Consider the following 9,516-nt stretch of genomic DNA (forward strand, 5'->3'; position numbering starts at 1 on the left):
TGCTTTGCTTTAGCAGTAGCGTGGGTACAGGGAGCGCGCTACCGCTAAGCCCAATATCAGTAGCGCTTTGTCCTGAAAAAACGCTACTACTAAGTCTAAGCATGTAAAAACATCAAAAATATACATTGATCATCATTGATCATCATTGATCTTTTTGTGTAGAATCTAAATAGTCAACATGAATCCTCACCGTACCTGTATAGGCACAGGTGAAGATTCATATTGCAGCCACAAATCCTACACATATAGTTCAATGAAGACCAAGTGCTCGAGATAGTTTGAGAAGTAACATATTTAAGGTGGTAAACACCTTATTCGCTTAGCAGTATGGGACTAAACTTAATTAGTTGCTAGGGGGTGATACTTAGCAGCAGCGAGTTTTGAAGAATAACACTGCTACTAAGTACTTTAGCAGTAGCGCGTCCAGAAGAAGGGCGCTACTACTATATCTAGCCTGGAGGCAATGCCATGGCAATTATAGTAGTAGCGCTTGTTTCACCTAGAGCGCTACTACTACTGGGCTAATAGTAGCGCGGTTTCTTGAAGCTCGCTACTTCTAATTAGCAGTAGCGTTTGTTTTTAAACCACGCTACTGCTAAGATTCTGTGTATAAGGTTTTTCCTAGTAGTGAATAGATCTAGGTATTGTCATCTTTGGTTGGTAATTCTTCAATAGAACAGTTATAACCCTTAGGAGTTTCCTTCTTTTTGTTAATGATCAAACTCCTAGGCAAGAAATCAAGAAATTCATTTGTAGCAAAAGGTTCCTTAATGATAGCAAAAAAGTTGGGGTGAACACTTATGGATTTGAGATCGACATTTTGCTTACTAAAAGATTCACCCTTATTTTTAGGAACATACATCAATTTGGCAACTTTGGCATTAGGAGGATTTGGAGTGTTTCTCGCGGAAGAAAAGGCAGACCCTAAGTTGGTAATAATATCCTCAAGTTTATCAATTCTTGTGGAATCTCGATCTATCTTTTCGTTAACTATGGGTTATTTTTCTTTAAAAAAATTCAGAGTAACTCCTACCTTAGATCCATATTGGGTAATCTGGTTGTGGATCTTTTTATCCAAATTTTCAATCAACTCTATAGTGGCAACTCTATTTTCAATAATTTCAAGCCTTTGCATCACATGTTCCAAAGTTAAAATAGTTCCATTAACCAAAAGAGGTGGTGGGCCAAACAAATCCATCATAGCATTATAAGAATCAAAAGTATGGCTACCCAAAAAATTCCCTCCGGTAATGGTATCAAGAATATATCTATTCCAAGGGTGACGCCTACATAAAAGTTGCGAAGAAGAACGGAAGTGTATTGCTTCCTATTGGATCTAATCTGAGCATTGCAAATTCTATACCAAGCATCTTTTAAATTTTCTCCCTCCTTTTGTTTAAAATTAAGAACTTCATGATCGGGAGTACTAACGATGATAGACAGACTAGCCATAATAGCAAAACCAACGATCTAACACACAGACACACAAGAAGCAAGCGAAAAGAGACGAACGGAAAAGGACGGCAAATAAAACGGCAAAGGTGAAGTGGGGGAGAGGAAAACGAGAGGCAAATGGCAAATAATGTAATGCGAGGGATAAGAGTTTGTGATGGGTACTTGGTATGTCTTGACTTGTGTGTAGATCTTCCCGGCAACGGTGCCAAAAATGGCTAGTTGCTGGGAGATCAAATCTTGACTTGACTTGGCGTAAGCCTCCCCGGCAACGGCGCCAGAAATCCTTCTTGCTACCTCTTGAGCATGCGTTGGTTTTCCCTTGAAGAGGAAAGGGTGATGCAGCAAAGTAGCGTAAGTATTTCCCTCAGTTTTTGAGAACCAAGGTATCAATCCAGTAGGAGGTTACACGCAAGTTGCCTTGTACCTGCACAAACAAATAAGAACCTTGCAACCAACACGATAAAGGGGTTGTCAATCCCTTCACGGCCACTTGCAAAAGGAGATCTGATAAAGATAATAAGATAAATATTTTTGGTATTTTTATGATATAGGGAAAGTAAAGATTGCAAAATAAACGGCGGCAGAAATAGCAAATTGATAGGAAAATAATATGATGGAAGATAGACCGGGGGGCCATAGGTTTCACTAGTGGCTTCTCTCAAGATAGCATAATCTATGATGGGTGAACAAATTACTGTCGAGCAATTCATAGAAAAGCGCATAGTTATGAGAATATCTAGGCATGATCATGTATATAGGCATCATGTCCGCGACAAGTAGACCGAAACGATTCTGCATCTACTACTATTACTCCACACATCGACCACTATCCAGCATGCATCTAGAGTATTAAGTTTATAAGAATAGAGTAATGCATTAGGCAAGATGACATGATGTAGAGGGATAAACTCAAGCAATATGATATAAACCCCATCTTTTTATCCTCGATGGCAACAATACAATACATGCCTTGCCGCCCCTGCTGTCACTGGGAAAAAACTCTGCAAGATTGAACCCAAAGCTAAGCACTTCTCCCATTGGAAGAAAGATCAATCTAGTAGGCCAAACCAAACTGATAATTCGAAGAGACTTGCAAAGATATCAAATCATACATATAAGAATTCAGAGAAGAATCAAATATTGTTCATAGATAATCTTGATCATAAACCCACAATTCATCGGATCTCGACGAACACACCGCAAAAAGAATTAAATCGAATAGATCTCCAAGAAGATCGAGGAGAACTTTGTATTGAGATCCAAAGAGAGAGAAGAAGCCATCTAGCTAATAACTATGGACCCGAAGGTCTGTGGTAAACTACTCACACATCATTGGAGAGGCTATGGTGTTGATGTAGAAGCCCTCTGTGATCGATTCCCCCTCTGGCGGAGCGCCGGAAAAGGCCCCAAGATGGGATCTCACTGGTACAGAAGGTTGCGGCGGTGGAAATAGGGTTTCGTGGTGCTCTCGGATGTTTTCAGGGTATATGAGTATATATAGGCGAAAGAAGTAGGTCGGTGGAGCCACGAGGGGCCAACGAGGGTGGGGGCGTGCCTACCCCTGGGCGTTCCTACCTACCTCGTGGCCGCCTTGTTGCTTCCTTACGTCCACTCCAAGTCTCCTGGATTGCGTTTGTTCCAAAAATAACTCTCCCGAAGGTTTCATTCCGTTTGATATTCCTTTTCTGCGGAACATTGAAATAGGCAAAAAAAAGCAATTTGCACTGGGCCCTTTGTTAATAGGTTAGTCCCAAAAATAATATAAAAGTGCTTTACAAAGCCCATTAAACATCCAAAATAGATAATATAATAGCATGGAACAATAAAAAATTATAGATACGTTGGAGATGTATCAGGTCGCAGCATACTTGCGGGGGCGACCGCGGCCTCTCTTGGGCGGCGGTGAACCTGGCCTCTCCTTGGGGGCCTTCCGCTTTTCAGCGGCGGAGAACCTTCTCGTCGGCGCCATGGATGCTACAGCAAGACGGCGAGACAAGGAAGGAGAAGGAAGTGCGAGCGGCGAGAAGACGGCGAAGAGCAGGGGGGCTCTGCTCCTCCCCCATTTCTAGCCGGAGGGAGTTCAACCGCCGACCTCCACGATCCACAGTAATGATGGTTTTTCTGCATGCAGCAGGCTCTAGTCAAGTCGAACAGTTGTTGAGGCCGCGTGGCGAAGCGGAGACGCCCACGTCCCATCAAGCGCCATGCGTCGACCGAGGCCACAGGTGGTTGGGGCCCGTGGCGCTCCGCCCTTGTCCTTTGGCTTTGCCTCGAAGCCAAGTCCGAGCGCGCCTTGGGCCCGGGAGCTACTGTCGGCGTTCTGGGAACCGAGGTACCCAGACTTGCCTACCTGCGGCCCATCGTGTGGCTCCATTGATGGCCTGATACGTCCCGTCTTCAGCGCCAACGACACAAGACACTCGCAAGGTGCCAAGCCTCGCGAGGCGGACGGTGTCAAGACCTCCAAAAGGAGCGGCCTCCTCAGGCTGGCTCTTGAGGAGCGGAGATTTCAATGCAAGCCCTCACCTCGTGAGGTTCGGATGATGCAACCCATGATGACCAAGGCCAGGAGAGCACCAGCAGGCGCAGAGCAGCAGGTTTCCTCTTTGGTGCTAAGGAGGCAAGCGTGGGCGCGAAGTCCCGAGGAATCAACTAAAGGTTTCCATTTCCATGCTACAAGACCAAGACCGCCAGGACGACATGATGGAGGTCATCGCCGAGCCCACCACGGCATCAGGACCAGAAGCTTTGCAGGCGAACACCACCTTTCGTCAGGATAAGATGTACTAGTTTTCTCCCATCGAATTTGGCCGTTGTGTGATCCCTTCCTGCCTTCATTCTGGGAAGAGGAGCAAGGCCACTATAAATAGAGCCTAGCCACCACCATGGAGAGGGATCGGATCGGATCCAGTCCATCCACACACCCACCAGCTCACCCAAGAACACACCTTCTGAGGTTGTTCTTCCAATGTACTAGTTCATCCTCAACCCACCTCGAGGCTAATCCACCACAAAGCAGGAGTAGGGTTTTACAACACAAGGTGGCCTGAACCTGGGTAAACTGCTGTGTCTTGTTTCCTTCCAGTTCATCGAGCTAGGCCGTGGGATCGACGAGTGGGCAGACTGGGGAGGTTGAGTTCTTTGCACGCACCCCAGAGTTCGAATCTATCTTGGTTCTGCAGAGCCCGAAACCCGACAAGAGCCACTAGCTCAACATTTTCATCGTGGCCTTCTCCTCTCAACCCCCAAAGAAAAGAAAAGAATTTCAGAGAAACACACACAAATGTTTTTGGAGTTTTTTGTTTTTCTGAAGGAAGTAAAACAAGAACGAGAAAAACTATTTACATGAGAAAGCTCCCAACAAGTAAAACAAGAACGAGAAATATTTTTGGGTTTTCTTTTAATATTACTACTAAGCATGGAAAGTAAACTAAGCTACAACTATTTTTTTTATTTTTTCTTAAGGTTTAACAAACACACAAGAAGAAAGCGGGAAAAAGAAATAAACTAACATGGATAATACAATGAAAAAGTATGAACACCGACAACTGAAATGAGTGTGTGAACATGAATGTAATGTCGGTGAGAAATATGTACTCTCCCAAGCTTAAGCTTTTGGCCTAAGTTGGTCTAAAGCCACGACTGGCCCGGACGATATCTGAAATCATAGTTGGGGTCGTACTGTGCTGCTGCAGGTACTGCTTGGCGAGCTACTTCTTAGAGGTGAGCGGCCTCCGCTGCTCGCTCATACTCGTTTGCCTCCTCTCTAGTTATAAAATATCTCCCCTTTACCTAGAAGTTAAAGAAGGCAGGAGCAGGAAGGGGAATATAGACAACACGTTGTATGTCAAAGATTAGTAGATACTGGAAGAACTGTTCGTTCCTCTCAAGAAACTGATAGCGTACCATAGCAGTATAATCAAGAAAAGCAGGTGGCAACTCTATGCCATTCTCCCTTATGGGTACTCCAAGATAATTAGCAAAACAAGTTGCATAAATCCTAGCAAATAAATCTCCATCTTTAGCATTAAGATGTAACCTTCTCGCAATAATGGCCCCCAAGTTATAACGCTTATCACCTAACACCGCACACTTGAGGAAACTAAGATCTGGAACGCAAATGTGGCTATGCTCATGCTTACCGTTGATCCATCTACCTATGAAGAGAGCAAAATAATGCATGGCAGGAAAGTGAATGCTCCCTATGGTAGCCTCTGTGATATTTCTAGTTTCTCCCACAACGATGCTAGCAAGGAAATCATTGTATTCAGATTTGTGAGGCTCACTAACACTACTAGGGAAAAGCTTATACACAAGATCTTACCAGTAGCGAGTTTTAAATTAAGGCGCTGCTGCAATGTAGCAGTAGCGCGCTCCGGCAGTACTCGCTGCTAAAATAAACATAGCAGTAGCGGGCCTCCTCTAAGCCGCGCTACTATTATAATTCCCACGACCCCGCCGCGAAGCTAGTTCTAGCAGCAGCACGTTAATTCGGAGCGCGCTACTGCTAGGTAGTTCAGCAGTAGCGCCTTTACCTTTAGAGCGCTACTGTTAAAACTAGCTATCTCCCACCCCCCACGCTCTCCTCTATCCGATCCACACTCACACTCACACTCGCTCCATCTCCCCCTCAACCCCCCCTCCCGCGCGCCGATCCTCCCTCGCCGGTCGCCGTCGCCCCCGCCAGCCATCGTCGCCTACCCCTCTTCCCTCTGCACTACCGTCAACTCCTCCTGCTCGCTGGACTGGGGAGCAATAGCGTGGGGTGAATATTCTTGTGTGTGCTTGTTTGCTTTATCACTAAGTAGTTTTTATTTTCTGTTCTAAGTTGTTCTCTATCTCTAGTTATGGATATGGAACACGAAACACCCAAAAAATTTAGTGGTACTTGCTACTCATGGAGATGGGGAACGTCCTAAAACCCTCGATGCTCGTTATGTGAAAAATATTATGCGCTACTTTCATAATCCTGAGAAAACCCCATTCAACTTAATAATGGGAGTAGCATTGGATCAACCTGAATACTTTAAGGATTATAGCTTGACACAAAAAGGGAAACTATTATGGGATCAAATTCATATGTTGCATTGGTATGCTCTGGAACTATGCTTGAGATATGATTATACTTGTTGCTCTAGGATGAAGGCTCCACACCTTCCCTTTTCATGTGAATTTAGTGATAACGAAACCTTGGCTTCTTATGCTAATGGTATATATGATTACTATGATGTGGAACGAATAGAAGAATTCGTTGCTTTTGAGGGTGCTTATGAAATTGAATCTTTGTTTGAATAGTTTGAAGATTTTGATGATTCAGTTTATAGACCTGAAAATTTTGCTATCCTTAAATATTGCTATGATAATTATAAATGCAATTACGATATTGATGTATTTATTGAGAATGTCTCCGCTGTCCAAGAAGAGCCTAATATTTTGCAGGAGTCTATGGAAGAAGAAATTGATGAAATTGTGAGCTCATTGGATGAAAAAGATGATGAGGGGAGCGAAGAACAAAAGGAGGAAGAGCGGATTAGCTACCCGTGCCCACCTTCTAATGATAGTAACTCTTCAACTCATACATTGTTTAATGTCCCTTCATTCTTACCGAAGGATGAATTCTATGGTAACTGCTATGATCCCATTGATTCGTTTGAAATATCCCTTTTTGATGAATTTGATGCTTTCTATGCTTGTGGCCAAGATGCCAATATGAATTATGCTTATGGAGATGAACTTGCTATAGTTCTTATATTAAGAATGAAATTTTTGCTATTGCACCCACACATGATAGTCCTAATATCTTTTTGAATTCTCCCAACTACACTATATCGGAGAAGTTTGCACTTATTAAGGATTACATTGATGGGTTGCCTTTTACCATTGCACATGATAATTTTGATGAATGTAATATGCATGTGCTTTATGCTCCTACTTGCAATTATTATGAGAGAGGAACTATATCTCCGCCTCTCTATGTTTTCAATACGATAAAATTGCAAGAAACTTCTTATGCTATGTATTGGCCTTTACTTGATGTGCATGAATTGTTCTTGTATGACATGCCGATGTATAGGAATAGAGTTATACTTTGTAATTGCATGATATATGTTGCTTTGTGCTCATTACTAAATGCCAAATCATTGTTAATTAAAATTGGCTTTGATATACCTTGGGATCCGGGTGGATTCATTACTTGAGCACTTTATGCCTAGCTTAATGGCTTTAAAGAAAGCGCTGCCAGGGAGACAACCCGGAAGTTTTAGAGAGTCATTTCTTCCTGTTGAGTGCTTTTATAAAGTTTAAAAACAAAAAAATATAGAGGGAAACTTAAAAACGTTTTCACAAAAGAGAAGCGATTGGAAGTTATGCATTGGAGAAGTGAGGGTCGACCTTGAACACTTGTGTTCATGCTCATGGAAACAATGTAGAATTTTTCATGAAGATTCTCACAAAAATAATTATCCCCTTGTACAATTCCATTGTATTATTAAAAAAATGTGCCAGGATTTGCCTTTAGGATGAGTAGATTGCTTGTTGGTATGTGCGGTGCAAAAATAGAAACTTTGCTTGTAGTGCGTGATTTTACATTTTTTTTACTGGAACATCGAAAGTTTCTGAAACTTTTTGCACAGTCTTGCTATACACATTGTTTATTGTGTCCTAATTTTTCAGAATTTTTGGAGTACCAGAAGTATGGTGAATGTTCAGATTACTACAGACCGTCCTGTTTAAGACAGATTCTGTTTTTGATGCATTGTTTTTCTTGTTTTGATGAAACTATCGATTCTATTAGTGGAATAAGCCATGAAAAAGTTATATTACAGTAGCTTCAATGCAAAAACAAAATATGAATTGGTTTGCAATAGGACTTAGAATAGTGATTTGCTTTATTATACTAATGGATCTTACCGAGCTTTCTGTTGAGTTTTGTGTGGATGAAGTGATCAAAGATCGAGGAGGTCTTGATATGAGGAGAAGCATGAGAGGCAAGAGCACAAGCTTGGGGATTACCAAGGCACCCCAAGTAAATATTCAAGGAGACTCAGGCGTCTAAGCTTGGGGATGCCCTGGAAGGCATCCCATCTTTCTTCAACAAGTATCAGTATGTTTTCGTCTTTGTTTCGTTCACGTGATATGTGTAAATCTTGGAGCGTCTTTTGTGTTTATTTTTTACTTTTCTTTTATGCACCATGATGGTATGAGATAGTCCATGGTTGATTTATAGAATGCTCATTGCACTTCACTTATATCTTTTGAGTGTGGATTTATAGAATGCTTCATGTGCTTCACTTATATCATTTGAAGCTTGGATTGCCTGTTTCTCTTCACATAGAAAACCGTTGTTCATAGAATGCTCTTTTGATTCACTTATATTTGTTAGATCATAGTCTTTTGTAGAAAGAATTAAACTCTCTTGCTTAACTTATATCTATTTAGAGAGTCAAAAGGAATTGGTCAATTGCACGGTTAGTCATGAAATCCTACATAAAACTTGTGGATCACTGAATATGATATGTTTGATTCCTTGCAGTAGTTTTGCGATATAGAGATGGAATATGTGGGAGGTACTAGTAAACAGTTGTGGTTAGTAAGAACATTCGTGTTAAGGTTTGTGATTCCCGAAGCATGCACCTACAGTCTCTCGTTATGCTATGAAGTTGGAGCATGATTTATTATTGATTGTCTTCCATATGAGTGGCGGTCAGGGACGAGCGATGGTCTTTTCCTACCAATCTATCCCCCTAGGGGCATGCGTAGTAGTACTTTGCTTCGAGGGCTAATAAACTTTTGCAATAAGTATATGAGTTCTTTAAGACTAAGGAGACTCCATGGATTATATGCACTCTTACCTTTCCGCAATTTGCTAGCCTTTACGATACCGTGCATTGCCCTTTCTCACCTCGAGAGTCGGTGCAAACTTCGCACGTGCATCCAAACCCCGTGATATGATACGCTCTATCACACATAAGCCTTATTATATATTCCTCAAAACAGCCACCATACCTACCTATTATGGCCTTTCCATAGCCATTCCGAGATATATTGCCATGCAACTTCCAC

This window comes from Triticum aestivum, chromosome 4D (assembly GCF_018294505.1).
Source record: "Triticum aestivum cultivar Chinese Spring chromosome 4D, IWGSC CS RefSeq v2.1, whole genome shotgun sequence".
In the NCBI taxonomy this organism is placed as follows: domain Eukaryota; kingdom Viridiplantae; phylum Streptophyta; class Magnoliopsida; order Poales; family Poaceae; genus Triticum; species Triticum aestivum.